General features: G+C 41.4%; 1 long non-coding RNA gene across 1 annotated transcript; it reads right to left on the bottom strand.

Annotated features, from left to right (window-relative positions):
- Positions 1 to 12,173: 12,173 nt before the first annotated feature.
- LOC137597247 (uncharacterized) lies at positions 12,174 to 15,649 on the bottom strand. Its single transcript, XR_011035644.1, has 3 exons — positions 15,333 to 15,649; positions 14,548 to 14,696; positions 12,174 to 12,624 (listed from the first exon to the last, which is right to left on the bottom strand). It is a non-coding gene; the product is annotated as an uncharacterized lncRNA (long non-coding RNA).
- Positions 15,650 to 23,830: the final 8,181 nt, after the last annotated feature.

Below are 23,830 nucleotides of genomic sequence, written 5' to 3'. Positions count from 1 at the left end.
CAGCTTAAGCATCTTACCAGCCAACATATCCACAGTATAATGAGTTAGAATCTCCCCAGAGTATTGGGATAAATCTAAACACTATCAGTGTGTGTTTGTCTGCGGGCCTCTGCTCCCAGGAGCACTTGGGTAAATCTAAATGCAGATCATTGGCGTAAGAGGATTAAGCATTTTGGTTGTTGTGGTAATGAGCTGTGATAAACACCAGCAGATAAGTTGCATGTCAGAAAAATGTGGGATTTATGTCGTCAGTGTTAACATGAAGATTTCCCATGAGTCCTGGTGATGGGTGCAGGAGGTGTGCGGCCCTTTTTACCATCCCACTGAGTCGGAGATGATGGAAAAAAAGTTCCAATAGCTCAAAATGTGTTTTTTCATAGATCGATTTCAGACTATAATGCTACAGAGAGGCTTCTCTATGCATTTGAGATTTTTATTTCAGTTGTTTTGCTAAAATATCACTTCAGGTGAAACTGTGAATTGCTATAAACACTCTGCTACACCAAGTTAGGCTCCAGTCACAGAAGTGGATTATGAATATATTCCACGTGTGAGAAAAGTTTCTTTTCAGTATGCTGAATCTGGAGATGATACCCGCAAATGCAGTCTTTGTACATTTCCTTGTTCATATAAACTCCGTCTGCCTGTAATCCAGTTATAAACTCAAGCATCTAAAACGCTGATAACTATGCACCTATTACAAAACATTATGTATTCCAATCAGATACTCACTCCTGGCGTAAGGCGACTTCTGACTTCAGAACAGGCTTCAGCAGACGATGTGGGAAAGAACCTTTATTACTCTCAGGATTTAGTTTCAGTGTATTAAAACCATGGATCTCGCAGCAGCCACGACACTTAGAAGTTTGTGGCTCATTTTTACTTCACTTTTTTGGATTGGATCACCAGAGCAGTTTCTCAGCAGGCCACAAAACTTCAAGTCTGATTTTATCAACATGAGCCTTTTACTCATGCACCAAGGATAATTTTGTATATTCCCCTATTTTGAAAAGTCTCAACGCCGGCGCCTTCTCCTCCCTTTTATCAAAAGACACTCTGACTTCTCCCTTTCTCTCTTGCCGTTTACAATTAGACATGGTGTACGACATGTGCCACAATCATCATCATCACTATCATAAATGTTATTTGTTGGTACACCACTCTGTGTGTGGTGTGACAAGTCGTTTTAACAGTTTAGGTTGTAAAATGATTCTTTGTAGAATGAATTTCCTTTCTTTGAGGTTTAGTCTGGTTGCCATCATGGACTTCAATGTGTTTAATCAGCATAAAACCCATAAACAATTTAGTTATCAGCTGCTGAAGGATGTATACATTTTATTGGACACCACAAAAATACTTCTGATATTTTTATGCTCTGCTCTTTTTCCCTCCAGAACTTTTTACCTCGTTCGGGTTTGCTTCTTGAATTCTCCACAAAGGGCATCATGATATCTCTTGATGTCTGCCAGTGTTGGGGAATCACAAGAGATGGATAAAACTTTCTTTGTCTCTGTGCTGCAGAGCTTCTGAACCTTGACTGTCATAGCACAGGTTTTCTGGCTCAGGTTTTTGTTCACTGCTTTGGTCACATGACTCCTTTTCTCTGAAAAGGACTTATCACACTTCACAAGTTCTTTTCAAAGTTTTATTTTAGGTGGTCATTTTTCTCCCTTGAGTGAATCATTCATTTTAAAAAGCAGACTTTTTGTAAAGCTTAGAATATATTTAAAATAAAGACAGCTCTTTGCGGCAGCAGGACGTTCTGCTCTGCTTCCAGGTGTTCCTATTTGTCATTTAAAGCTGTTTTTAGCTGATTGTGGACAACCAGGATTTGCTGTTGCAAATTGTTTTGATAGCAAATGTCTGTCCTCCTTCTGCAAACATCTCTCCAAATCTTTGTTTTTCAAAGGTTTTTGTGGAAAGCCTGGACTTCCTGCTGCAGAGTCATTGTGATGCCTTTTCTGACACAATGATAGCACTGAAGTTGTACTTTTTTGTTCTTAGGGAAAATTTCTATAGTTATTCTCCAGGGGTTCCAGGGAAGAGAGATTCTATTGGTCTGAAGGTCTCTTAAAACTTCTTAGTAAAAAAAGAAAAAACACTCTCTGAATGGTATTTATTGTTAATATAGAGATAAAAACAAGACAATTTTATCCAGAAATCAATAGCTGTGAGGATGTCTGTGAACTTTAAGTAGTTACAATGTTGGCAATGGATCAATTGCTTGCATCACCACGTTCTGTTAGAAAAAGGGATACAAATCCAATGGTTGTCCTGGCAACAAAGAAGTCAAGACTTTACTGAGTTGTATCTATGTTCTTTTCACAATAGTATATATTATAATATCTTCTTCTTCTTTTCTTTTCCTTTCAGCTTTTCCCTTCAGGGGTCGCCACAGCGCATCAATTGCCTCCATCTAAACCTCTCCTTTGCATCCTCTTCTCTCACACCAACTACCTTCATGTCCTCCCTCATTACATCCATAAACCTCCTCTTTGGTCTTCCTCTAGGCCTCCTGCATGGCAGTTGAAAACTCAGCATCCTTCTACCAATATATTCACTATCTCTCCTCTGGACATGTCCAAACCATCTCAGTCTTGCCTCTCTGACTTTGTCTCCAAAACCTCTAACATGTGCTGTCCCTCTGATGCACTCATTCCTGATCCTATCCTTCCTGGTCACTCCCAGAGAGAACCTCAGCATCTTCATCTCTGCTACCTCCAGCTCTGTCTCCTGTCTTTTCCTCAGTGACACTGTCTCTAGACCAAACAACATCTCTGGTCTCACCACAGTTTTGCACACCTTTCCTTTCATTTTAGCTGAAACTCTTCTATCACACATCACACCTGACACTTTCCTCCACCCGTTCCATCCTCGCTTCCGTACTCGCTTCTTGACCTCTTTTCCAGACTCTCCATTGCTCTGGACTGTTGACCCTAAGTACTTAAAATCCTCCCCCTTCTTGATCTCTTCTCCCTGTAACCTCACTCTTCCACTTGGGTCCTTCTCATTCACACACATGTACTCTGTCTTACTTCGGCTAGCCTTCATTCCTCTCCTTTCCAGGACAAACCTCCACCTCTCTAGCTTCTCCTCCACCTGTTCCCTGCTCTCACTACAGATCACAATGTCATCTGCAAACATCATAGTCCATGGAAATTCCTGTCTAACCTCGTCTGTCAGCCTGTCCATCACCATATCGAACAAGAAGTGGCTCAGAGCTGATCCCTGATGCAGTCCCACCTCCACCTTAAACTCTGTCACACCTACAGCATACCTCACCACTGTCTTACAGTCCTCATATATTTTCTGCACTGCTCTAACATACTTCTCTGCCCCTCCAGACTTCCTCATACAATACCACAGTTCCTCTCTGGGCACCCTGTCATAAGCTTTCTCCAGATCTACAAAAACACAATGCAGCTCATTTTGGCCTTCTCTGTACTTCTCTATCAACATCCTCAAAGCAAATACCGCATCTCTAGTACTTTCTTTTTTGCATGAAACCATACTGCTGCTCATAAATGTTCACTTCTGCCCTTAGTCTAGCTTCCACTACTCTTTCCCATAACTTCATTGTATGGCTCATCAGCTTTATTCCTCTGTAGTTGCCACAACTCTGCACATCTCCCTTGTTCTTAAAAATGGGCACCAGCACACTTCTCCTCCATTCCTCAGGCATCTTCTCACTATCTAAGATCCTGTTGAACAACCCAGTCAGAAACTCTACTGCCACCTCTCCTAGACACTTCCAAACCTCTCAAGTATATCATCAAGACCGACTGCCCTTCCACTCTTCATCCTCTTCAGTGCCCTCCTCACTTCATCCTGATTAATCTTTGCTACATCCTGGTCCACAACAGTCACCTCTTCTAGTCTTTGTTCTCTCTCATTTTCCATGTTCAACAACTCTTAAAAAGTACTCTTTCCATCTTCCCATCACACTACTGGCACCTGTCAATAGACTTCCGTCCCTATCCTTAATCACCCTAACCTGCTGCACGTCCTTCCCGTCTCTGTCTCTCTGTCTTGCCAACCTGTATAGATCAGTCTCTCCCTCCTTACTGTCCAACCTATCATACAAGTCATCACAAGCTTCTTGTTTGGCCTTTGCTACCTCTACCTTCACCTTACGCTGCATCTCCCTGTACTCCTGTCTACTCTCCTCAGTCCTCTCAGTGTCCCACTTCTTCTTAGCTAACCTCTTTCTCTGTATACACTCATGTACCTCCTCATTCCCCCACCAAGTCTCCTTATCTACTTTCCTTCCAGATGACACACCAAGTACTCTCCTACCTGTCTCCCTGATCACATTAGCTGTAGTTGTCCAGCCATCTGGAAGCACCTCCTGACCACTCAGAACCTGTCTTAACTCCTCCCTAAAAGTCATGCAACACTCTTCCTCGTTTAGCTTCCACCATTTCGTCTTCTACTCTGCCTTTGCCCTCTTCATCTTCCTCACCTCCAGAGTCATCCTACACACCACCATCCTATGCTGTTTGGCTACACTCTCACCTACCACTACTTTGCAGTCACTGATCTCTTTCAGGTTACACCGTCTACACAAGATGTAGTCTACCTGTGAGCTCCTACCACCACTCGTATAGGTCACCCTATGTTCCTCCCTCTTCTGGAAGAAAGTATTCACTACAGCCATTTCCATCCTTTTTGCAAAGTCAACTACCATCTGTCCTTCTGCGTTCCTCTCCTGGATACCAAACCTGCCCATCACCTCCTCATCACCTCTGTTTCCTGCACCAACATGTCCATTGAAGTCTGCACCAATGACAACTCTCTCATTTCTAGGTATGCTCTGCATCACTTCATCAAAGTCCAGCCAGAATTTCTCCTTCTCCTCCAGCTTACATCCTACCTGTGGAGCATACCCACTAACAACATTGAACATCACACCTTCTATTTCTAGCTTCAGACTCATCACTCTATCTGACACTCTTTTTACCTCCAGGACATTCCTAACAAACTCCTCCCTCAAGATAACTCCTACTCCATTTCTCTTCCCATCTACACCATGATAGAACAACTTGAACCCTGCTCCTAAACTTCTAGCCTTGCTACCTTTCCACCTGGTCTCCTGGAAACAAAGTATGTCTACCTTCCTCCTCTGCATCATGTCAACCAACTCTCTACCTTTTCCTGTCATAGTTCCAACATTCAACGTCCCTACTGTTAGTCCTATACTCTTGCCGCTCCTCTTCTCTCTCTTCGTGCGAACACACTTTCCTCCTCTCCTTCGGCCAACAGTAGTCCAATTTCCACCGGCGCCCCGTAGGTCAACAGCGCCGATGGCGGTCGTTAACCCGGGCCTCGACCGATCTGGTATGGAAGTCATAGGTTTGAATTGCATCTTTGATTTGGCAAAAATTTTACGCCGGATGCCCTTCCTGACGTAACCCTCTGTATTTATCCGAGCTTGGGACCGGCACAATAAGACACTGGCTTGTGTCCTCTTGTAGCTATATTAGTATATAGTATACTATATAATATTATATTGTATGTATTTCAAAGAAATGTAATCCAAAGTCCTCATGTTCTAAAGCAATACTTGACCAACCTTTTGTCATGGGTGGTATTAGTGATGAAAAACTGCATTTCATTTGGCACACACCTTAAGCAAATCCAAGACTCCAGGTGGGCAACCCTCTGCTTTGGTGGTAGAGAGTGAAAAAATGTGAATGACAGACTAGGAAAGAGACTGGGAGAATAGGTGGAGAAAGAGAGGATTGGAGGAGAAAGCCAGTCTGGAAATTTAATCCAGGGCAATGAAGCATTTACGCAACTAGTCCAACACTTCCATATTTCCTCGTGGACACCAGATATGCCTCATGATCTTTGACTCTTTGTCTTAGAAGGACTCTGTGGAACATTGCAGCAATGCTTTCTTTCACTTTCTAGCTCACAATACCCAATGATTAAATCATCCTGATGCATCTGACAGTTCTTCCAAGCCTCCTTGAACATTCTAGCATTAGCTCATGCTAGCTAGCATACAACTGTTGACAGATGACTGACTGTTAAAACTCAATCTCCTTATACTTTAATGTAGATTTGGTTACCAGGGAAAAACCACTATCTGATTATCTCAACCTGCACTGAGGTCCATATGGGATTAAAGGGTCAAACATGTTATCAGGAGCCAGGCCATGTAGAGCCTTAAAGGTGATCAATAAGATCAGTTACTAACAGAAACAAAGAGACAGTATGAGGACATGAAAACAGGAGCTGATTTCTGGACAGTCTGAAGTTTCCTGCCTGAAAAAAAGAAAGGCTGCAGCGACAATCAAAGCAGCAAGAAGGGCAATTTCTGCATCATGAAAGTAAGATTGATTTTATTATAATAATATTTGGGAATACTTTCACTTATTCTGTTCTTTTTGGCCATGATGTTAATACTGACTTCTCTAAAATAAGTCCAAAATGCATCCTAATGAAGAAAATAACAAAACCATCATTAACTAATTTATAAACAAACAATATTCATAAACTCATGCTCGTGCAGGAAACTAGCTGTGAAATCAAGATAGGCTCATGCAGATAGAGAAAAACAAAGCAGCAAAGTCACACTATGGTCTGATGAGTCGATCAATAAATGAATCAACATATCGGTGCATAAAGGGGTGGATTGATGAGTTAATAAATGTTAATGAACAAAATCCGGTGATGAGTGGATACTTTAACATCTGCTCTTTTTCCAACATGTTTTTACATATTTGAAGATTTTTTCTTTCAAAATTTCAGATTCAGGGTAATACTAATGTCCTGATGTACAACCATAGATATATTGCATATATATGCATGTACATAGGGGCTCTCATTTGGATATACTCACTCACTCACACACACACACACACACACACACACACACACACACACACACACACACACACACACACACACACACACACACACACACACACACACTAATAGAGCAAATATATTTTTGTCTGTGTGTGGTAATGATGTGCCTTTATCTCATTTCTCCACAGCCCATTAATCCTGACTGTGGGACAAGCAGCCATTACATATTTAACCCGGGTCACTTATTGTGGGTGGCAGGCAGGTGCTGTCACTATCAGCCTGTGTATGTGTGTGTGTGTATGTGTATGTGTGTGTGTGTGTGTGTGTGTGTGTGTGTGTGTGTGTGTGTGTGTGTTTGTGTGTTCTTATGTGAATACACATATGTGGTTTTGTTTATATATACATATATAGATCCAACAAACAGAAGAAATGTATGTGTTTAACTCTTAAAGGCTCTGACCAATTCTGTTTGCATAATTCTTGTGTGTGGATATGAAATGTAAAACCTGACCTTATGATAAAACCCCCAGCTCAGCCATTCCTAATATTATCTCCCTCCTCACCCCCTCCCCACAGCCCCTACATCCCCAACACCACCCTCAAGTCTCTGTGAGATAAATTTCAGCCTCAGAAATCAGGTAAGACTCAAGGAGGAGAATTATACATTTTGGACTTTACCAGGCCTCTAAATACCCTCCATCTTTTCATTCTAAGTTGTAAGAATAAGAAGGACTCCTTACACTTATCTCTTTTAATCCAAGTGCCACTCACACTGTTACAACATTTGCTGTATTTTAGATGTGTAGTGGTAATCGGCAGTTTCCATCAAGGCTTACTCCAAGCATATCAAATTCTATGGATTTTTTGACATTTTCCTCGTCGTCTTGTCAGCCTTTCCATGCTATTTGTTCCAGACGACTGGATTTAGCCGATCAGGGATTAAAATGCTGGATTTCCTTGGTAAAGTGACGGGCTTTAGAATTCAAGGACTTACTTTTTTTTTTTTGCAGAAGAGTTACCTTGCGAGTTGGTAACCTTAAGAATCCCCTATAAAATGCGTGTAACTTTTATTTATCTCGTCAAATGATTTTCTCCACTTCTTAGACCTGCCACAATCTTGTTTTTCAGCATACTACTGGTTCTCTGCTGTGTGTGCGTGTTTGACTATAGTGTGTGTGCGTGTGTACAACTCAAGGGCTTGAGAACGGTCCAATATATTTAATTACCTGGGGAAATAAAGAGCTACGATTGGATGTCAGGCTAATCACCTGAAAACAGCTTCTCACTTGAGTTTCATTTAAGCTCACTCACATGTTCGCATCTGCACATCAACGACATGTAAGTAAGATGGACGGAGCCGTCTTTCTTTCTTTCTTTCTGTCTGCTGTGCTGGCAGTCTTTTTAAATCCCATCGGTGATATTGTGGTCCCTCAGGCATGGCCTTACAAACAAACAAACACACACATGCACACACGCAAGCACGCACGCACGCACGCACGCACGCACACACACACACACCACACACACACACACACACACACACACACACACACACACACACACACACACACATTGTCCCATAAAGACTCAGAGTCAGTGAATTGTCATTGCATTTGGGGCTACCTAAGGCTACACAGGGGTTAACATACTGCTTGCTCAGCCGTGAACTGACAGAGACATCAGGATTTAAAAAAGAAGAAGTTATAAATAGTTCTTTAGTGTTTTCCTTTCACTATTTCTGGTTTTACATGAAACACCTGCATTTCAGTGACAGACTAGTAAATAAACATTTTTTTTACTACATTAGATGTTATAAGTGTTTGTTATTAGGGCATCAGTTCTGAGCAGTGCGAAGAAAAACGTACATCCCATCATTTGAGTACGGATGCTGCTGGTTTGCAGCTGACGTCCTTGATGAAAATTATCTGAATCTAATGAATCTGGGCTCAGTTTGGGAACGCCAATTGGCTTGATAGGATGAAGGATGAAGGTTACAATAGTCATCCACTATGTTGAAAGAGTTGTGTCTGAGGTATTGAGGTCAAATGCAGGCGTCTACAATACAAGCAGTGATCCAAGTACATGTGCAGGCTTTCATTTTCAAAGCAGTTTCTTTTACACCCCAAGAAGCTCTGGATCCAGTTTCAAGCCAGCTTCTTCACTGGGAGTGTCACTTCATATCTGCCTCTCTACCAAACCTTACAGTCAGGTGACAGCAAAGAGGAACCCCTCTGTCTTGGGGAGAGACGCCGGTGAATGTGATTAAAGGAAAATATGAGGCGTGCAAGAGAAAGAAAAGCACCAAGATGTCTGGAGGAAAGATGAGGAAGCTAGATGAAGGTGCACTGACCCTTATCGATCAATGAATACACTTTGTATTGTGTATACCAGGTCTAAGGATGGATATGCATTATATACAGTCATGGGAATGAAAGTGAGTGCCATTACCACTCCTCTGTTGTTTGTCAATGTATTTATTGATCCCATCAGCGTGAGCGTAGGGCTGTTCTCCTTGTTAAGTGCACCTGTGTGTATTTCAAAGATATTCTCCTTTCCTGTATGTGTGTGTATGTGTGTGTGTGTGTGTGTGTGTGTGTGTGTGTGTGTGTGTGTGTGTGTGTGTGTGTGTGTGTGTGTCTGTGTGTGTTTGTTTTCATGTGATTGACCAGTTTATGAAAGATTTGCGGTCGTTTTGCCGATCTGTACAGTGATTTATAGACTAAACGGACTTAAATTAACACAAACAAAAATATTAATAGCTAGAAAGGCTAGTGTTGTAGCGAACTTTAATGCAATGCGTTTTCATCCTAAGCCTCGTCTGCAATGCCTAGATTCTTTCTTTCCACAATGTTGCAGACCCTGCGCAATTCCCATTCAAAAGGTCTGTTGAACATGAACTTGACGGACAGGAAGCACCGGTAATATTATCTGATGGATGATCCCATGAGTAGATTTCCAACCAAACCTGTCAAACTACAATTTGGATCAATTTGGTGGAAATGTGGTTTAGATTTGACTTTGTCATGATCCCTTTCAGCCGCGGCGAGCATCCCACCCTACCCATGATGACCCGGATCGCTTATCAACAATTGAGAGCATTTTTTGTTCACGTCCTCCCCGTTTGAAGTCCGTAAACTATGAAGAATGACTCATTCGAAGCTAATGCTGTCTTGAATCTATCCCATTTGAATCTAATGTGTGTCAAAGCATGTGTCCTTTGAAGTCGATACTTGTCCCCCTCTGAGGCCACACTTCTCAGAGACAGTCTGTCTGAAGTCAATGTGTGTCCCATTTGGACGTCAATGCCTGTTAAAGGATGGATAGTCAAGGAGCATTGAAAGCGTGACTGAATAATAGTCTTTTGGTTGGTTGCTTCCTAAACACTGGTTCCTGACTCCTTTCGCTCTCTTTCAATGGAAATCGTTTTCTCCTCTCGGTATCATGGCCTTTTCTATTGAGCTTCATGGTCGACCTAAGTGGATATTGGTGTGCATGCATGTAGGAAGGTTTGAGTGTTGAACACCTTGAATCGTATGAGTACATCAGCTGTTTTTGGTAACCCGTTACATTGATAGTACAATTATACTCTTTGGCAAGTAAAACATTACAGTACCAGCTTTACCATGCAACCGTTACCTGGTATGAAAACAAAACTGCTGATTTGTCATCTAATGATATTGAAGTTGTGGAAAGATCCTTAACGTTAGTGAGTTAAAAGTTGTCAGATGAATGTAATGCGGTATTAAACTTTATTTCAAGGACAGCTGTTTTAAAAATAAAAAATTCTAAGAAATTATCCAATTTTGAATTGAATATCGAATTCTCCCTAACCCGACCAACTCCTAGAATCTGGTAAACAAACACTTCCTGCATCAACAGATATTTGGAGTTTCAGGAAGTCATGGCTCTGAACGACTCGATTCGACCACAAAGCGCTAGAATAGGTATTCTTGACGTCACACTTTGCACTCTGTGCTATTGGACAGAGTATTGGACGATATAGATTGGTTGACATGCTCAAGGGTGTGGACGATATGGATTGGTTGACATGCCCAAGGGCGTGGCCATTCCCAAGACGGAGTTCTTTGTGTCGGACGTGAGGCAGCAGTCTGTTGAAATGGCGGAGGAGACAGGGTAGTTGCGCAGTTGTTGATTGTATAAATCAACACCAGTGTTTATTTTTCATCCCATCCAATGAAGAACAGAAGATGGCGTGGTTGCATTTCATTTTTAATGGCAATGTGCAGCTACATCGCCTGCACTTTTGTTTGTGTGCGAACCACTTCAGTCCAGCCTGTTTTAGCAATGAGGGTCAGTACAGACGGGGCTTTGCCTGAGACTGATCCTCATTCAAGGATCACTCCCAACCATATGGGACCAAGGAACTGCACCCTGGTTAAGGTAAGTTTCACCACATTTATCTTTTTTGCAGTTGTCTGTTAGCATGGGTGATCAATTGCTATTTGGCTAATTAGGTGGTACTCCTTTGTTTCGCGTTTGAAGTCATGCTATGCTAGGCTATGTAGGGAGGTCTCCTTTGTTTCGAGTTTGCGTGTTGCGTGTGTGCGCGCACGCTCCCACACGTGTGTGTGCCGGACCTACAGTATAAAGCTAAAACGCACGTAAGTTGGTCTCATATTTTCTTTCCTATTATCTGTCAGCATAAATAAAGTCAGCTTATACTAGGCTACGTAGGGAGTTGTGCTTTGTTTCATATTGTGTGCGCGCGCACGTGTTAGGCGATTGTTTGTTCGTCGCACACAGGTCTGTCCTCCTTATCCAAAATCAGAACATTGGTGTCCTGAAATTAGTGTCCCTCTTCTTTGTGCATCCTTTCAGCCTACAGCTTCAAGGGACGCGCCATTTCCAAACTGACCCAGTGGACACTCATACTGTTGGTACACAGCTGTCCTTCAGGACTTTTCATTCCCACTGTTGAAGTAAAGGTCAAGTCATATTCCATACAATGTTTTAATAAAATTGGTTAAATACACCAATTTTCTAAATATTGTTGTCTATAGGTGTTAATGAATGCACATGTGTTGATAGTAGTTCAGTAAAAAATAATAGTGTTGTGTATTTGAATTTTCCAGCAAGACAGTAAGTGAAGACTTTAGTATAAAAAATTTTGAGACAAATTCATGTATGTCATATGATTTTGTTTTGGCTCCTTATTTCGTCACGTTTGGTGTATCCCTCTACAAGATCCAATTTCCGAAGGCTTTTGAAGGGACAATGCAGAGTCAAACCTCACAAGACAGAGCCAACATTCTGTTAGTGTTGCAATATTTTAATATTTCAAACAAACATGTTTTGAAATTCTGTTGGTAATTGCTCACAACAAAACACAGTGAAAAGTAACCATACAAATAAATAAATTAGTAGCAAGTACCAGGATGTATTTTGAACACAATTTTTCTAAACAAAGAAATGAATCAAACAATATCAATAACAGTAAAGATATATCTTTGTGTTTTATTGAACAGGTTTTGTGGTTGACATGTTGGACCTCATATGTGACAAAGTCTTGGAGGACCCCACGCCATAAACAAATGAGATGATGGCCATTCCTCCCCCCGAGAATCGGTCTGCTCAGTATGAGCGTCCGGACAAGGAGGAAGTCATTGCCAGCTACATGAGCAGGTTCAACCAAGACTCAGTCTAAATCCAGCGTAGTGGCCTTTGTCTTCAGCAAACTCTCGGCGTATGCGAAGGACCACACAGTATGGAATGACGACCCGGATTCTGTACCCTAAGTAGCCCCAGCACCAGCCAACAAAGGTGCGATAGGCCAGATGTCTGCACCGTCTACAGAAAAAGGACATAAAATTATTTATTTCACAATGTTTTCAATCCTCAGTATTACAACTGTTGTTGATTTCCTGATAGGATGGCCCTGTGTTCTCATTATTGTTATTGGATGTACTGTTTTATGTAAATAAACCAATCTAGATCCTAGGAGAGGCTGTAGAGGAGGTGGTGGACTATAAGTACCTGGGTGTAAAGATCTCTAACAGACTGGACTGGAATTCTAATGTTGACGCTGTCTACAAGAAGGAGATGAGCAGACTATTTCTTGAGGAAGCTGAGATCTTTCAACGTATGCAGCAAGATGTTGGAGATCTTCTACCAGTCTGTTATGGCCAGCGTACTTTTCTTTGCCGTGGTCTGCTGGGGGAGCAGCATCAGAGCCAGCGATACCAACAGACTTAATAAGCTAATAAAGAAAGCTGGCTCTGTGATTGGCTGTAGTCTGGACACTGTGGAGGCAGTGGTGGAGAGGAGGACTCTGAACAAACTATTATCCATAATGGATAACCCCGCTCACCCTCTCCACCACACACTGGACAGACAGCGGAGCTCGTTCTCCAAGAGACTACTACAGCTCCGCTGTCGAACAGAAAGGTACAGGAAGTCATTCTTGCCACAAGCCATCGCGCTGTACAACAGACAGAGTCCTACCACCAGTCTGATGTTTTGGTATGGCTTGACTAGGTCCTGTGTATGGCCACTGAGTGCCACACTTATTTATCTATGACTAAAGGCCTACCATGCTTGGGTACTGTTGTTAGTATTATTATTATTATTACTATTATTAGTGTTAATATTGTTAATATTTTTTTCTGTTAATATTATTATTATTATCTTTAACTGTCTTATTTTTCCTCAATGCAGATTTTCTGTATATTTTCTATAATAATTCTGCTCTGCTACTGTGACACCTAAATTTCCCAGTTTGGGATAAATAAATAAATAAAGTCAGTCAGTCATTGAGGGCAGTGAGGTGGAGGTGGTAGAAAACTATAAGTTCCTGGGACTGCAGCTAGACAGCAGACTGGACTGGTCACTCCACTCAGTGTGTACAAGAAGGGGCAGAGCAGGATGTACTTCCTGAGGAGGCTGGCCTCCTTCAACATCTGTCCTAAGCTCCTTCTCATGTTCTATCAGTCCGTAGTCTCCAGTGTGCTGTCATACACCATTGTGTGTTGGGGTGGTGGGGCCAGGAAGAGATATGGACCGTCTTAACAGACTCATCCGCAGTGCGGGCTCAGTGGTCGGGCTGAGCCTGGACTCTGTGGAGACAGTTTTGGGGAGCAGGACCATGTCTAAATTCAGGGCCATCATGAACAACACTAGCCACCCCATGCACACCACCTTCTCCCAGCAGAGGAGCACCTTCAGCGGCAGACTGCTGTCACACAGCACCTCCACAGAGAGGCTGAGGTCCTCCTTCGTGCCCCGTGCCATCAGGGGGTACAATGACTCTCTCAGGAGGAGCGAGGGGGAGGTGGCGAGGTCAGCACGCGGTTAAATGGATTTTTAATTTAATTTAATGCTGTTTATATTTTAATTTAAAATTTTTTATAGTATATGTACAGTTAATGCTACATGTGTCTGTTAGTGTAGTGTATGTCTTGTGGTATGTTCTGTTTTCTTTTTGTTTTTCCTGGTGTTTGGCTGAGCAGTGGATATGTGCAATTTCCTCCGGGATTATTTAAGTATCTATCTATCTATCTCAATGCTTGTATATGTCAACAGAAATGGATTGTGAATACCAAAAAATGTTCAACATGTCTATTAATAAGATAAAAATCAAGGTGTCGCAAATACAATATATTAGACTTTGTTGTACCTATATATGTCATGTTACTGCATTAATGAATGAATGCCTAACGAAGCAAATAAGACATAACTAGTTTTTATTCCAACATTTTTCAAAGAACGACTTACCGATGTATTCGTCTCAGACGTTAAGGGCCATACTCAGCCCTCAGTACGTGACCGGCCGTTTGTAGGGTGTACACGTTTAGGCACACAGGCTGGAACCCAGGACGTTGAGTCATGCACGGAACTTCATCAACCTGCAGACGGCTCCTAACCTACAGTGAAAAACATGGTAAAGGTCATTTGAATTTACAATTGTAAAAGTAGCCAAATACTGTAGAGGCATAACTTTGTGGTTTAGCTGTGAGCTTACTACTTGTGTCTCTTAACAGCAGATGTTTTCTGCTTCTGTTGGCATACATTCACAGTGTCCACAGTGACACCTGTACAACAGGTGAAGACACCTCAAAATAGAGCAGATAAAGGCATCACTGCAATATGGTTACATCATTTCACCATTAACCTGGTGTGATGGTAGCAGGTGTCAGCTCCGTGTGTCTTGTCACAGAGGACTGCCTCAAATATTTAGCAGCTTAGTAACGGGTTAAACCAATGTGATAGAAAAATAAAGTGACTTAGCTGTGAGCAGAAGCTAGCATTAGCCACATGGTAATAACTATCAGAACCACCATCAGACTTTACGGTCACTTATAGAAGTACAGCAACTTTATAGCAGTCAACACATCTGTACATATACAAAATACATAAGACAGATGTGACATTATTACTGTGTGATGAGAGGCGGGAGTAGAAACTAAAGTAGCTACCGGACGATGCTAACGTCCTGTGATGACGTAGGTTACACAACAACACAACACAGAACCAACTAAGCTCCGTTCACACGTACTAACCATTCAGAAACGTCCTGCTGCAGCCGCACAGTCGATGTTTCTTTAGGAGCCCCCGCTTCTGGGTCCGACTCAGGGTCATAAATGTACGCCGACACAATGGGTCCTCCAAACGCCATAATGCTAACAAACGTAACGCCGGTCAGTGTCCCGTTAGCCTAACGCTCTCCTTCAGAGGGGCGTGGCCCAGGTGAAGGAGGCGTGGACCAGCGGAGCTCATTAACATACTGCAGCCGGAGGCCTGAAACGAAGCGTTTTGTGAGTAGCTCAGATGAGCGATTTTGAAAAGCTAATATTTAGGACCACAGATCACTTTAGGTCAAAATATTTGGAATAGAGTCTAGTTGGACATCTGGCAGCTGAATGAGATTAAGTTAAAAATACATAATATGGGACCTGTTCAGCATTCAGCTTGTCGGCCTGTTGATGAAATATGTAAGAAATCAATGTTGTTTTCTGTTCTGCAGACCTCTATACTGTGTTCAACATTTTTTCAGCAGCTTGTTAAGCCATCTCTCCTTTTAAAATATTTCTGTGGCATCACATAGCAGCAGCGGGTTGTGCAAGTGCAAACCCATTTCAAGGTCTGTTTTCCTCCACTGACTTGATGTGTAATTTCAGCTGTTTGTCAGTTTATGTAGGGTGTTTATGTCGGAGTTCGTCTTTTGTGTGAATCCGACTGGTGATGGCGTGTAAGGGCATTTGTGTATAGGTGTCCTTCCATTACTTCTATCAGGCCTGAAATACACTAATTTTAAAAGAGACATAAAATGTGTTTTTCTTAATAATCTCCATTTTCCTTTCAAAGAGGTGTACTCAACTCACTATGTGTTGTACCTGCACACATGCACTTAAACATACCAGGCAACCTTGGAGGATGAACAGGCTGAGAAGATTTATAAGCAACGTGTTTCCCCGACGTTACTTTTGAATGAACTGAGTTATTTGCAAGTTTTTCCACAAGACCTTTAATTAATTTGCACACAGTGGCAATAGTTAGCAGAGCAGGAAGTGGAGCGAACATTAAAAAGTAAAAAAAAGACATACAGAAAAATCGAGGTTTTTTTTTCTCTCTCCTGTTTCCACTCATCTTTTTTTCGCACACACCTAGACAGAGATGCAAACTCTTTTCGCCTTTACGCACAATGGGATCTGTGTATCTGTTCTGACATCAGGGTTTTGTCCTGACAAGGTGGTTATCAGATAACGGATAGAAGGAATGAAAAAAGGAATGAGAGGAACATCCAGGCAGAAAAAGACAGCCATTCAGTGAGCGCCAAGTAAGAAAAAAGAAAATCAGAAATAGCTACTGTGAAAAAACACAGCACCACATGTCTTACATTTCCACACTTTATCTGTAGTAAAGGTGGGAAAAGGTCTCTTTAATTTTCCGGGATGCTTCAGAACAAGGATGAACAAGTGAATTAAAGGAAAACAACCAAGATGACAGTGGCACTTTTGCTGTAAACAATCATCTGGTTTTGCGTCCCGGTGGAGACGAGCCTCGTGCCTCCCTTGTGCGTGCCGCGACGGAGGCCATTTGAAAACAAACAAATCTATTTTGCTATTTGTGGATTCCCAGGGTCCTCAGAGATGAGCTGGAATTCTGTGCGTCTTTGTCAATTGTTCCCACTGCTCCCACACATCCTCTTTTTTCTGTCTGGGCTTACTACAATGAATATCTCAATTGGTTGTCTGTCTCGCAACTCTCTGTAGACAATAACATGAATACAAATCTGCTCATCATACAAAGCTGTGGTTCTGTGATTGTTCCTCAATATGTATTCAAGTCCAACCTTGATATTGCTCTGTTGTCACAAATCATTTTTGACAACCCTCACTGTGTCGTTTCTCGTCATTTGAGACCATTCTAATAGTCACGCCTTAGGATAATGCTTCATAGAAATTTCTGAAATCTCTACCTTTCTGCCTGCTGTTCTTTTTTAAACAATTTAACACACAAATGGTTAAGTAGAATTGAACAATTCCAAGGTTTCAGCCATGTGATTGAAAACATTGGGCTGCTTCCCTGACTTATATCGGATTTTTTCATGCTAAATTTTATTGTCTCCAGAGTCTTGGACAGATTTGCAGTTCATCTATCATCACCTTGCTCATCTTCACCGCTAGATCCACATTTTCACAGCTTCCTCTTCATTTTCAGTTCTCATCTTTTCTTCCTGCTGTGAGGTAACTGTAGAGAGCAGCATAGATCATCCAAACAGCGTTGAAGCTTCTGAAAGATGAAGTCACGCACTGTTTGTATATTACATTCATAATCCAAAAGACAAGGCTGCAGAAACGGAACTATCAAGCTTTATTAAGTCTTTTGGTAACTGATTATATAACCTATCAAGTAAACTAAAGTGTCTGTGCAGTGCTTGGCTAGATCTTAAACAGACAAAACTCCTATTTATGGTTCAGGCAGTGAGGCCTGGGAACATTTTTTTTTCATGTTTGCATACTGTTATCATTCTGTCAAGTGACCCATCCATTTTCTTTCTTTAGTCTGTGTTTTCTCACTCATCTAGGTCATGGTAATCCTTGGGGCTTTAACAAAAGGCAACTGGGCTTCATTGTTTCAGCTGAGAAGACATTTAACCTTTAAAACTTCCCCAATTCAAACTGACAGATTTCAAATAAAGGATATCTCGAGAGTCATTTTGAGGCCACATGTGCTACTGACCCACTGAGGATTGTTGGTTTAGGCCGCCTGACCTTAACGCGAGTTGTTGAGGTCACACACGCACACGTGCACACACACAGACACACAAGATTTGAATGGTGGGGAACCAGGAAGAATTTGAGAGTCAGTTTTTCTGACTGGAATGGTTGCTCTTGAAAAGATGGCTGAAATGGGATTCACTTATAGCAACGCTGAGTTTTTGAAAAAGAAACTTGTGTGCAGACTTGGGATGGAAAGTCTCCAGACTCACGAACCAAACAATCATCTTCATGGAGGAAGGGGTTAGTTAGGGTAGGGCCTCCATGCTGTTGGCAAACACGCTGGAGGCTAAATGATTGAAGGCTAACTGGGTGGAACGCAGACTGGAGGCTACGACTGGAGGCCGGTTGGCTGGAAGGTGTTTGGCTTGAAGATAGCTGACTAGACACTTGAAGACTGGAGGCTATCAATTTGCATGAGGCAGGCTGGGGATCAGGATGGCAGCTAGCAGACCAGAATATAAACAGGAAGCTTACATGTTAGGGGCATGCAAGTTAGGTGTCATCTGACAGGATGGAGGTGACTTGTGGGCTGGATTCTAGTTACCTGCTTTGGTAGCTGCTCTAATGATAAAAATAATGAACTATCGTCCTAACTATATTTAGACTTTCAATAATGCTTGTTCCTTTCTTCGATTCTTGCACAATTTCTTTTCCTCTCCTCAGATTCTGAGTTATACAAATACCGTGTCTGTAATTTTGGCATTGTTTGGCAAACAGCTGCTACCTAGCAGAGAGACCAGTAATTATGTGAAAGTGCTTGCTGCTTCTTATCAATAGCTGTAATTATAGGGGAGAGCGTTGAGTCCCATTGTGTGAAAATGACTTCTCCGGATGGCAGCGACACTGATGTGTCTCTCCATCGGCTTTTACTCAGTTGCTAGCATTAACTAAAGGTTTGATGGCCAGCATCTTTAACTGTCACAGGTTTTCTTAGTTGAAGCCTCTACTCATAAGTGCTTTAGTGCCATTTAAGTTGTAACCTTTGCAGTATTATGATTATGTTCTTAAGAATTTTTCTATAATTTAATCATATGCAAGTTATAACAAACAATTATAATCTACGCCCAAACAATCTGCCATGAAATCATTGTAAGAAGTCAATGCATTTATGTGTTCAGCTTTAATCCCTATGTGTTACATTCCAGACAACTGAAGTTGAACATATTACAAAGTGTGAGCAGAGCTGGCCTTTTCTAAATTGTCTTGAAACCGCCATCTCACTCAATCTTCTGATGTCAGTTGATGTTAAAGTACTACTTCAGCTGAATTACCAGCAGCTGATTTTCAAGATACTTCCGTCTGCTGCTCCGTGTTAACTGGAGGGCTGTTATCAGCAAGCCTAAAAGTAAAAGGTTCATGTGGGATGTTAAATCAAGAGCACCCAGCTGTTGGAGGACTTTCAGAAGCACTCAAATGTGCACGTGACTGCATGTGTGTGGGTTAAGGACGGCTTGACTTCAATTTATGGAGTTCTATTGGTGATGGATATGATTTGCTGAAAATTATTATGGTGAGGTCTGGAAAAACTGACAAAAAAACCTCCAATGCCGCAACAGGCAGAAGCAGTAAGACAATCATTCACATGGCAACAGATGTGAAAAGGTCAGAATCAAAACTGTCACCCAAACTGATAATTGATGACTTCTGTAAAAAAGAGAAGAGTTGTACCTCTGGAACAGAACTACATAGACAGTATTAGCATCAATAGAAGTGCCCTTAATTGCACTTTAGTGATATACAGTAAATTCCAAAAGTAATCCATGTATTGTGTACATTACCGCACAATACAATGTGTGACTGCACTAAAATAGTCTGACAAGAGGAAGCAAGAGAACTTTTCTTTCTTTGTCCCACACTTTTTCTCTCCGACTTCCTTCACTTTCGCCAGTGCAACTTGAGAAGCTTACAACATATTGAGTGTGTGTGTGTCCGTGTGTGTTCGGGCTGGTCGACCATTCAGTTGTGTGTAATCCCTATTGTTGCTGAAATGCCACTGCTGTTATTAGGGAAGATTTATGTGCTGTGCCCAGGGATGGAGTCAGAATGCCAGCTTGTATGTGTGGGAATGTGTGTATGTGTGTATGTGTGCGTGTGTGTGTTATTAATACATTGCAATGGGGGATAGAGTCACTGTTCCAGAATGCATCCATGTTTATGAGTCAGAGTCAGAAGTAGCTAACATTTTTATACCGGTAATTGCTTTATGAGACTGAAAAACATACAAGTAGTTTATCTTTTTCTCTCCATTTCAAGAAGTCAAAAGAGTTAAATCGGTGCCAAGCATACACTGTGTATCTGACACGATGATAAGTTGGAACTTATAAAAGGAGGCTTTCTTCCAAATATACAATGCTCTCACATATAACCATATTGAATGTTGAAACTTTGTGGGTGAGTGCCAGTTACCCTGAATGCTACCAAATTATTTTCATGCTACTGGTACTACAGGCCTATGAATCAATAAGCATAAAGTTATTCATGATATGAAACATGACAGCCTCTTTTAGCTGGCATTCTGCCATTATCATGTCAATTTAAAATATAAGGATGCAGCTAAGCAGCTCATGCCACCAAGATATTCAACATTGTACACCTAGATAGTGGATGAATTCTTCAGCCAATTAAAATGCACTTCACCGGTTGCTTCCAATGTCACTGTAGTCATTTGAGAATTTATGGCTTCCCAGGGCATCGTCCATACTTCAAGCCTTGCGTCCCACCGCAAGCTCATTGGCTTTGTTGACATTGCAATCCACATGGTTACTGGTGAACCAACAAAGCTCTCTATCTGTCTGAACATTGACAGCCATTGATGCAAGCTGTAACTTCACTGATAAATGGTATCCATTCCCCTCTAAACAGGTACAACCAACATTTACATCACGGACACAAGGGCACATTCCCCCACATGTTTCCAGGTACAACAGGCTACCTTCAATCACACATGAGTCATGAAACTGCATTTCAATGCCAGCAGGATGAACTGCAAAGAGTAAGTACAGGCATGGGCCACTCTGTCCTTTCCACAAAGTCTTTTGATATTCATAGGACCTCTTCTTCTTCAAACCACTTACGTCACTTGCAATTCATCTTATTTTCTTCCTCTTAGCTCTGGGTGTGTATATTTTTAGTGCGTCTGTCCCTTGTATTTTAATGTGCAGCTGAATCACGTGTATGATATACATGTGTTGCTTTGTGTGAGTGTTCAAGTGGCTGTCAGGTTGTATAAGCAGTTTGCTCATGCATGGCATCAGTGTATAAGCCATGCCAATGTCATCTTGAAGCCTTTGAAAAGAAGAGGCGATGACAGGATGGCGAGATGAGGAGAAATGAGGTAAAAATGAAATGAGGAAGGTTGATGAGCGAGGAAAGAAGAGAGGGATGTTTAGAGGAGAACGGGCAAGGAAGAGATGGAATGAGACAAAGTAGACAAAGGAGTAAGGAGGCAATAATGATTGCTGCAAACTACTGACCAGAAGGAGCACTCATTTGCTTGTCAGGGAACATGCTTTTCTGTGCTTCTCTTTCCCCTCCTGGTTTGAATTTAAGTTTGACCTCTTGGAGCAATCTCCCATCACTTTATCTGGTCTCCTATCACATTTTCACTGTAAATTACTCAGGCAGGCCTCCTTCCCCAGCCTGCTGTGTCACATTTGTTATTCTTACAGTGCTTGAATACTTCTTCCCATCCTTCTCAGCATCATCCTTGCGCTGTCATAAAATATCTGTACGGTCGTCTCCTGCATCAAGACTTCAGTAGGTTGAGCAGTTTCAGTCAGATCATGGTCTTTATTTCACATTAGGTTCATTCATGTGGTGCCAAAAATGCTATTGTCTGTCATTTCAGATGAATAACAAATAAAAGAGTGAAAGTGTTTTTGTGAATTTTGATAAAAAAGTTTATAGAAAAGAGTATTTATGTAGACCAGCATAAGGTTTTGGTTTCCTGTAGCCACCACCTTCCTTATTCTAAAAATATATGTTAATGCTTGTTGAAAAGATCAGGTCAGCCCTACATGGTGCTGCAGGAGGCAAGCAGACATAGAAGATGGAAATTAAACCTCCAGCTGCAGACAACAAGGTTGCTGTCTTTGCTACTTAAGAGAGCAATGTGCCAAATTTTAATTCCTTCTGATTCCAATAAAACCTTTTAGGGCCAGGCAGAATACCAGCATGCAATGCTGAAACAAAACATTACCAATTTATAGAAGATTACATGTAGTTAAGTAATTGGTTATACATTTGTTAATTGACTTTAATGCATCCAAGTCTGCAGAACTGCTTATCCAGTTGGAGCGCAAAAGGGGTATTTATCATGATTTGTGAACATCTCGGTTCCCATGTGTGCACAGACGCATATTCACTGGGTTGGTTGTACAAATACAAATGGAGAAACAATTAAACGTATTACACATGTCTAATGCTGTGTGTGCTTCACAGTCTGTTAGAGGACGCGCTCATTGCTACATTGAGCTGCTACACTAACTGGTAAACAGTCATTGTGCATTTTTGGAAAAAAGGAAGCTTTCATGATCAGACAGATCTAAACTTAGACTTTTTCTATTTTCTCTTCATTCCCCTTCCTCTCTTTAATCTAATGCACAGTTCACTACTTTTTCCAGGTAGATAATTGTCTGTATTTGTACTGTTTTTGTGTGCATTTGTGTGCAGAATTTGAATTAAAAGTCAGAGTTCATGTCCCACTTGTTCTTCATTGCACTGAAAAAAAATCTGCTTGAGGCTTTGTCCATAAACCAAAATGGTCTGAGTCCCTATAAACAAAACATGGTATTAGATTGTGGATCTAAGTGCAGAGTAGCAGCTTGTGTACACACACACAGACACACAAATGTAGAGTTGATTGTGTCATTTTGTTAAAAGCTTATACAAAAGTAGGAATCAATTATTTCTTTCAGTTACCCTCAACTCCTGTCGTGGATTCCAAATAAAATCCTCTACCATTGTTCAAGTGAATAATTATTTTTGTCAGTGGTTTTGTTCTTTATTGTTATGTTTTTTTTGTTATTCCTCCCTTTTCTGTCGCATGTCTTTCTCTTGGTTCTCTAACTCACCTCTCCAAATGACAATCTGCTCTCCCATGACTGCCGTTCTGTCATTCCCCGAGTGTCTACTGCGTGATGTTGTATCTGTATGACTGCCTCCGTGTGTGTGGAATCTAATCCTTATGGGACCTTTCTGCTTCCAGTGTGATTGATAGATTGGGAAAAAATGTTTTATTGGGTTGAATACCTTTCCTGGAAAAGTGTGCGTCTCTGCTTATAACTGTGGATCCTTTTAAAGTCATCCTTGAGGCTTTGCTGGTGCATTTGTGCGTATGTGAGTGTATTTAGTTGTATGTTGTGTTGAATTTCTCCCACATAACATCATTAATATGATGTTATGTGGGAGCCTATTCCTTCTCCCTACAATTCCTGTCAGGGGAATCCAAAGGTGCACATATTGTTTTTTTCTCCATTGTATGCAACTACAGATCAAATAATGTCATCATGCATAAAAAGTTTGTTGATTTATATAAATGTCATTCTACACATAAAACACTAAAGTTAGACATCATTTTATTAACTGCAGATTCTCAGATATGCAAATGACTGGAAATGCAATCATCGGACTAATGTGGAATAAAAATTGTGTCACTTGTAGCCTGGTGTCGAAAAGGGACTGCTGTCAGGAGAACTAAAAAGGCTTCCTCAGACAGGAACTATTGAGTTCTGGCCTCATATGAAGCCACAGATTCTTCATTGTCTCTCATAACT

Source organism: Antennarius striatus, chromosome 6 (assembly GCF_040054535.1).
Source record: "Antennarius striatus isolate MH-2024 chromosome 6, ASM4005453v1, whole genome shotgun sequence".
Classification (NCBI taxonomy): Eukaryota; Metazoa; Chordata; class Actinopteri; order Lophiiformes; family Antennariidae; genus Antennarius; species Antennarius striatus.
The sequence above is the reverse complement of the archived record's forward strand: the minus strand, read 5'-3'. Positions and strand labels throughout refer to the sequence as shown.